This window comes from Pteropus medius, unplaced genomic scaffold, assembly GCF_902729225.1.
Source record: "Pteropus medius unplaced genomic scaffold, Ma_sr-lr_union100, whole genome shotgun sequence".
NCBI classification, from domain to species: domain Eukaryota; kingdom Metazoa; phylum Chordata; class Mammalia; order Chiroptera; family Pteropodidae; genus Pteropus; species Pteropus medius.
Window position 1 is genome coordinate 13774953 of NW_024349803.1, and position 7636 is coordinate 13782588.

Here is a 7636-nt window from a genome sequence, read left to right on the forward strand (position 1 = left end):
TTCAAAGGGGGCAGACCAAGAGAATTGTTAAGTCTTACTGTGCTGCTGGCACACAGTGGTGCCACGTCAGTCATAAACAGATGTTGCCTCTGTCCTGTCCACGTTGGTCTTGAACTGTGAGTTTTAAATTATTCAGGGTCTTCAGGAATGCAACACTCACATGCTCCTCATTGTGTTTTTTGGATTGTGTTGTTACTTAAAAGTTTTCATTCATTTATTTGAAATATTTAAAATATACCACTTTGTGACACCATTTTTCATTATTTAGTCTATCAGGAGCCCCCAGACTTGAAAGTGGCCCAGTGTCCCTTGTCTCTGAGAGGATCTAGGTGCTCAACAGATATCATCTGGAAGCTTTCTATCACTCTCAATCTGAGCTCTACATTCTACTAGGTCAGCTTTATTCTGTGAGTGGCAAGATGACTTCTGGTGGCTCCAGTCTCACCTTTGTGCAGTCAGCGACAACAATGAAAAGAGAACTTCTCTTTCCCAATAGCTACAGCTAAGCTCCCAGGCTTGTCTCTCTCACTGGTCTAACTTGGATCATGCGCCCATCTTTAAACCAATGACTGTGGCCATGGCAATGGAATTTGCTGATTGACAAGGCCTGGGTCATGTCTCCATCCATAGAACTAGATGTGGGGTCATCTCCTCCCCAACCATGTTGTCTGAGAGTGAAGGAGTGGTGGGTCCCCACAATAAATTGGGACGCTGTCACCAGAAGGGAGAATGGACACAGCACAGACAGAAACCTCAGATGTCCGCTAGACCAGGTGATCAGGGACCTGTCCCTATTCCTCATGTCTCAGCAACACCCACGGTCTCATCTCATTCCATGACAATGTGATAGATCAATGACTGGGAATGTGCTGCAGGTGAAGACAGTCAGCGAAAGTGAAGCGTTGGCCCCTGATGGCTCTGGGGAAGAATAAACGAAAGCCTTCATAAAACTCACTTTGGTTTGTTGTCCAAAATTGGTTGCAAGAAGTAAACAGCCTTCTGTGTTGATTCACTTACACAAAGAGAAATCCAATTCCTTTAGGATAAAGTACCTCTCACACCAATGAGTCTCCCCAGAGCATGTAAGAGCTGGGTTTGATTTGTTTTTGTTTTTTGTTTCCTCTAAATTACCAGGAAGACTTTTTTTTTTTCTTTAAGTGGCAGGAAGCAGCATTCCATCTGAAAAAAATCATCTTCATTATGCTTCCCTTTCTCTGGTGGCAGTGGGCTGACCCACTGCGCTCTGTGAGGTTTAGCCACTCAGTTCCAGTTGGGGGGTGCGTGTGCATGAGCGTGCATGCACACCCACAAATCACGCATGCACACACAACTCCAAAGCACAATCTCACCCGTTCTTGATGCCAGCTGCACAAACATACCGTGCCTGAAGGGGGCGTGTCCCCCCACACCTAGGGCTTACAACAGAAGCCATTCTGCAAAAGCTTGTTAATTCTTAGACAGTCTGGCGTGAATATTGTGCTGACATATATAGCACATCTTCTCTGCGCTCCTTCTCGCCCACGCTGAACCACGTACCTGCAGAAGGGGAGGCAAGCATCAGTGTAACAGAAGTTGTGTGCCCTGGCAGTGTTTAAATATGTACTCTCTATTGAAGGCGTGTGTTACCCAAACACAGGTCCTGAAGGAGGAGGAGGAAGAGTGGGCTCTGGCTTCCCTGGATGAGGAGCCTGATAAATCCCAGCCTTGGATGAAAACGAAAGGCTGTCCTGGCTTTATTTATTTATTTTTTAAAAGCTCAGGAAGATGTTACATTTTATTATATAGAATAAACACTGAAGGTGCCCACTTATAACTAAAAACAAAATAACACACGAGCTGTGGATTAAGAGAAACCCAGTTTTGAGTCCCAACTCTGCCAGTTAACTAGGTGAGTGCCCTTGGGTCAGTTGTTTAGCCTCTCTGAGCTTCCTCACCTGTAAAATGGAGACCTCAGAGGTATCTATTTTTCAGGTTGTGGTCAGGGCAAGTTAGGTTAGTGATTCATAAGCCAGAAGCAATATTGGATACTATTTTCTTTATTTGAGCTTTTAAGTCAAGGGTGGCCTATCAGTGCACTTTGTCCTGATATTAGAGATATTGCAAACCTTTTCTAGTTGCCCTGGGTCTCAGCTTCCTGCCCCCAACTCTGCCCTTCTCATGCATCTGAGGAGTGGGTCCAAAGCTGTCTCCCCTGCAGATTCAGCCCCTTTCCAGTTTCCAGGCATCTCTGGGCTAGAAGAGAAGATGTATTATGTTGTTCAGTACTTTTCTGTTTGCAAGTGACAGAAAACAGAAACTTATTGGTTTGCGTAATTAGAAAGTTTAGGGGTATATCTGACTTTCAGAGCAGATAGACATAGGGGCTCAAATAGGTCACCTGTACCTGAATGTTTTCTGTCTGTCTTTCTTCTCCACTTTCTCCAGGTTGGCTCCATTTTCAGACAGTTTTCCCTCATGATCACAAGATGGCTGCCAGAAGCATTGGTCCTCAGACTGCTGAGAAAAGGTAAGTCTCTGTTTCAGCATCCTAAGCAAAATCTTGAGACTTACTCTGACCAGGCGAGCTAAGGAGACCAGGATCCAGTTATAGTGGCCCAAGGAATACACGACACTCTTTGGCTCAGACCTGGGTCGTGGGCTGACCCTGGGCAGGGAGCCTCGCCTAGACCAAGAGTATGCAAGGCTGTCTCCACAAACAGAAATCAGGGTTCTTGCTAGCAAAGGAAGGTAGGATGCTGGCAAGAAGCCACAACCATCTACTATGCACGTCAGCCTCATGCTTTGGTCCAGGGAACCCTGCACTGAGGCTTCTCGTTGGTGCCTTCACCCGGGACCTGGTGTCTCTGCTCTAATCACTGGACCATGTTACTGATAAATGTTGGGAAAAAGAAATTAATGCACCTGGTTAGGTGTCGCGAGCATTCAGGGGATCATGTAATACACTCAACGAGCTTAGCTCATTGTGCAGAGGCCACGCTTTATGCCACCAAAGCCATTTCTGTCTCCTGGAGAGCAAGCACATTTGCAGACCCTCTGCAGTTAGATTGGAGCCATGAGATTGAGTTCTGGCTAATGGACTGTGGGTGGGAATGGTATACATTCATCCAGGCCTGGCTATGAGATGTCCTGTGGGATCTTTCACCCTCTCACTCCTCTGCTTGTCAGGTAGAAGCAAAAGGTTCTGAGATGGTGGAAATGCCTGATGGACTTTTAAACCCTGATTCTTCAGTCATGTGTGGAAGCAAGCCACCCAGAAGATCACCAACCAGGCCTAGGTGCATTGGACTTTGCAATAGCAACGTATAAACCTTTAATATGTTAAGTCGGTGGTTCTCAAATAGGGGCATTTGATAATGTCTGGAGACATCTGGTTATCCCAACTGGGGTTGGGATAGGGTGGGATGATGCTACTGGCATCTAATAGGTCAAGGCCAGGGATGCTGCTAAACATCCTATAATGTCTGGGATAGTCCCCATCACAAATTGTTGCTTGGCCCAAAATATCAACAGCACCAAGGTTAAGAAACCCTGCTCTAAAACATGACAATCTTGAGAAAAGAGACCTATCATTGCCCTGCTTAAAACCCTCCAATGGCTTCCATCACACCTAGGACACGTTCTGGACCCGTACCTTGATCTACAATGCCCAGCATGACCTGGATCCTGCCTATCTCTTCTACCTCACATCCTTTCTTCTCCCCCTTGCTCACTTTACTCTAATCACCCTTGCCTTCCTTCTGGTCTTCTTTCAGACCTCAGGGCCTTCATACTTGCTATTCCCACTTCCTTAAATGCATTCCTCCCTGCTCTTCCAATTATTCAGGTACAGTTTACATGTCAGACACCTTCCCTGACCACACAGTCTATATTAGGTCTCCCTCCCACAACCTCACAATTCTCTGTTATCACACCACATAGCCATTATCCTTTCATGGCACTGGCCATCATTTACAACGAGGTAATGGGCTGGTTACCTTGGAGGGGAGGGATCCGTCTTCACCCCGGAATGTGAGGACGTGAGGACAAGCACCATGTCCATTTTGTTTCTTTCTGTATCTCCAGCACCTAGTACAATAGCATTTGCAAGGGTCAAAAATAAATTTGTTGAATGAATGAGTAAATGAATAAGGGATGGAAAGACCAGAGTCTTTGCAGTGAGACACCCCTGGATTGAATTCTGGTTCCACCACCAGCTGTGAGTCACCTTCACTCTCTAAGCCTCCATCTCCTCATCTGTGAAATGGACATGAGTCCCACCTCCCAGCTGCTACAGGGATGAAATAAGATAGCACATGCAGAGTACCCGGCATGGCTCCCAGTGGAGAAAAGGCACTTATAAGTTGTGCATTGAATATAAAATACATGAACAAAAGCGTGAGGACAGTTGATTTCTTGCATGCTGTTGTTTTAAGGGGAAAATCTTGGGAAGGAAGAAGATGGAGTTGGGGTGCCGGGGGGAGGCTGCTTGGAATGGAAGGATGGATAAGATGTGCTCATGAACAGAGCCTTGTTTACCCAGGCAGCTTCCGCGTCTCCCTCTCTTGATGATCCTATTCTGTCCCCCTCCTTTAAGACCATGACCCTAGTTCCTTCCTGCCAAAGTCAAGTTTCCGAGGCAGATGCCTTCCCTGCTGCCTCCTTCTCCCTGGCAGGACTCTGGAGGGACGCAGCCATCATTATGGTCCTTCTTGTGGGATTTACAGCCCCTCCTGGGCAGGCACCTCCCTGCTCTCTGTCTCTATCTGTGTGCATCTAGACCATACAGGAAATGAAAGTGGGTATCAGAGCATTTGTAATAAATAGCTCAGGCCTCAGGTCCTGGAACTCATGAGAGTCTGCAAAAAGGAATGTGATTCAGGGGCCTCTTTCTTTCAAATAAAGTCTCATATCAGACTTGGGGCCACAAAGGAACTGGGACTGTTTCCTCTCTGGATTTGTGACAGGTGAGGATGGGCAAGAAGGATGCTGAGAAGTTGGTGAACTAGGGGAGAGATGGGAGCAGGAGCCCCATTTTCTAGGAGAGGCAGGAATGTGGGGTTGAGAGTTCCCCCACAACCTCGGGGGGGGGGCACCCAACCTCCCAGAGCCTCAGTTTCCTCATCTATCAAGTGGAGATGGTAACAGTCCTTGCCAGGTTAGGTTATTATGAAAATTAGATGAGTTAGAATGCATAATGCACTAGTTCAAAGTGGGCTGTTTCAGATGACTTGCTTCCAAAAGTAGGGATGCAAAAGGGATCTTTTTCGAGATAGGCATAGAGGTCTGTTCTAGGTTGAAATGTGTCCCCCTATGTTAAGTCTTAATCCCACTGTCTCGAAATGTGACCTTATTTGCACATAAGGTCAATACAGATGTAATTATGTAGATGAAGTCACACTGGAGTAGAGGGCGCCCCAAATTAGTATGACCGGTGGCCTTATGAGAAGATGGCCGTATGAAGACAGGGACACAGGGAGAACACCAAGCGAAGACGAGGATTGGGGTGACATCGAAGATTGTTGGCAAACCACCAGAAGCTAAGAAGAAGCAAGGAAGAATTCTTCTACAGACTGTGCAGAGGGAGCACAGTCCTGCTGACACCTTGATCTTAGACATCTAGCCTCCAGAATGGCGAGACAATCAATTTCTGTTGTTATAAGCTACCCAGTTTTGCTCTAGGAAACTAACACAGGGCCAAAAGCAAGGGGGAATGCCTTTGGCTTCTCCAGTCTCTGTTGTTTCTCTGCTTTTCCCCAGTTTGTGGCCTTCAAGACCTTCTGAAGGATACTTCCCAGGAGGCATTGCCAGGTCCCTGATTTGCTCTCTGTGCCCCATCCTTGGAGGTGTTCACTGGGCTTCAGACTTCCTCTGCCCCCTCCCTGCTGTCTCTGGATATGCAGTGGGGCTGGAATGGAGTTGAACATGGTAAGGCATTTTCTCCTGCTCTTAGTAAGCTGCTGGGTTGAGGTTAGGGGCAGCACTTGGGTCCCAGTTGTTAGCAGTTTTCTCAAGGCTGTAGAACTCTTGGCATTTTTCGTGTTCAACTGCAGCTACAGGTACCAATTTCCCAGGCTATAGGAAAAGCCCCACTTACCATCCTGCTACTCTAGATTTGCAAGCTCAGTTGCAAATAAGCTCCAGGCCACCAAATGATTCTTGTCCAGCCCCATCCTGCACCATCAGGCCAGCTGGCACTTACCCAGTCAGTTCTTTCTGCCCTCAGTGACCTAATGACAGGTTCCTCCTGCAGAAATATTCTGGGGTAAGCTCCTATAAAATGGTCCCCCTTCCTCAGTAGAGCTGAATGGAGATGAATAAGTGAATGAAAGCAAAGCTAATGCAGTCTCAGATCTACCAAGGAAGGACAGCGTGAGGTCCTGGAGCTAGGCTGCCTGGGTTCAAATCCTGGGACTAAGACTAGCTGTGTGACCTTGGACAAGTTACTTAACTTCTCCCTGTCTCAGTTTCCTCATCTACAAAATAAAGATAATCATAGCACCTACCCCTGAAGTCGCTGTGGGGATTCAATAAGATAATGCCAATAACGGATTTTGTGCCTAATGCAAATAAAGGTTAGCTTCTTTGTCACCCAGGGCAAGAGTCTCAGTATCTTTATGCCTCATCCTGTGTCCGTGCTTAGAACCTAATTTCCTTACTTAGGTCCTACCTAATCTTTTTCACACATTGGACTTGGCTAATTCATCCACTGCTGGGAAATTTATTATCAGAGACAGTGTGCTGGAGATGGAACAAAGGCCGAGGTGCTGTGGGCTGGATGCATGGGGAAGAGATACATTTTTAGTCTGAAGAAACAGAATATGTAGAAAAACTGTTCATGTGCCAAAAGGCCTGGACTAAATTAAACCTCTCGACTTAACCACCGATTAAAGCATTACAATAGCAGCACAGGCTATAGCCTGCAATCATGTTGCTATGGGCCTTCATGTTGGAAAATAACTGCAGAACTCCCCCCACCATGGTTTGGTGGCCATGCTCACAGAGAAATAATAGCTGTGTGTTTCTCTCCCCCTTTATTTAAAGCACTTTGGAAATTTGATGATGAAAACCCAGTAAGACATGAGAAAGAAGAAGATAATGGATCTCCCACCTTGAGACTCAGCAGGGGTAGGGACAAACTGAAGCTCAAAACACCAAAAATATGCAGTGTCATACCACAGACGATCATCAAGCACACACTTTCTGCTGCGAGAGAACTGGCGCCAAGCAAAACATCCCACGAATGATGCATGCACAGCACTTTTCAGCTTGCAAACAATTTCCATACTCTTTATCTCAAACATCCTGTGTGCCCAACTGGGTATGACAACCGAGGCTCAGCAGAGTGACATGATAGTCTCAGGGTAACTTGTGGGGCACAGCTGGGACTGGGGCTCAGTCTCTCTCCCCTTTCTTCCAGAACAAACCTGGTGAGACACTGGTCTGAGATCTGGTTCAGAAGATGACATCCTAGGAAGACAGTGTGGCCTGGTAAAGAACATAAAGATTGTGGCCTTGATTTATGTACTTGGTAGAGCAGGCAATTCCAGATAGGCCCAGACATTTGGAAAGCATCAAAGGAAGATAATTTGAAGAAACAAGATAGGCGAAAAATCATTAGTGTGCCAGGAGTGCATTCTGTTCAACCCAAGATTAAGCT

The 7636-nt window shown here is 46.5% G+C and overlaps 1 long non-coding RNA gene across 1 annotated transcript; it reads right to left on the reverse strand.

Annotated features, from left to right (window-relative positions):
* Positions 1 to 455: 455 nt before the first annotated feature.
* Positions 456 to 4054, reverse strand: LOC120582176 (uncharacterized). Its single transcript, XR_005647484.1, has 4 exons — positions 3975 to 4054; positions 2384 to 2496; positions 2106 to 2232; positions 456 to 1536 (listed from the first exon to the last, which is right to left on the reverse strand). It is a non-coding gene; the product is annotated as an uncharacterized LOC120582176 (long non-coding RNA).
* Between the last annotated feature and the right edge of the window lie 3582 nt (positions 4055 to 7636).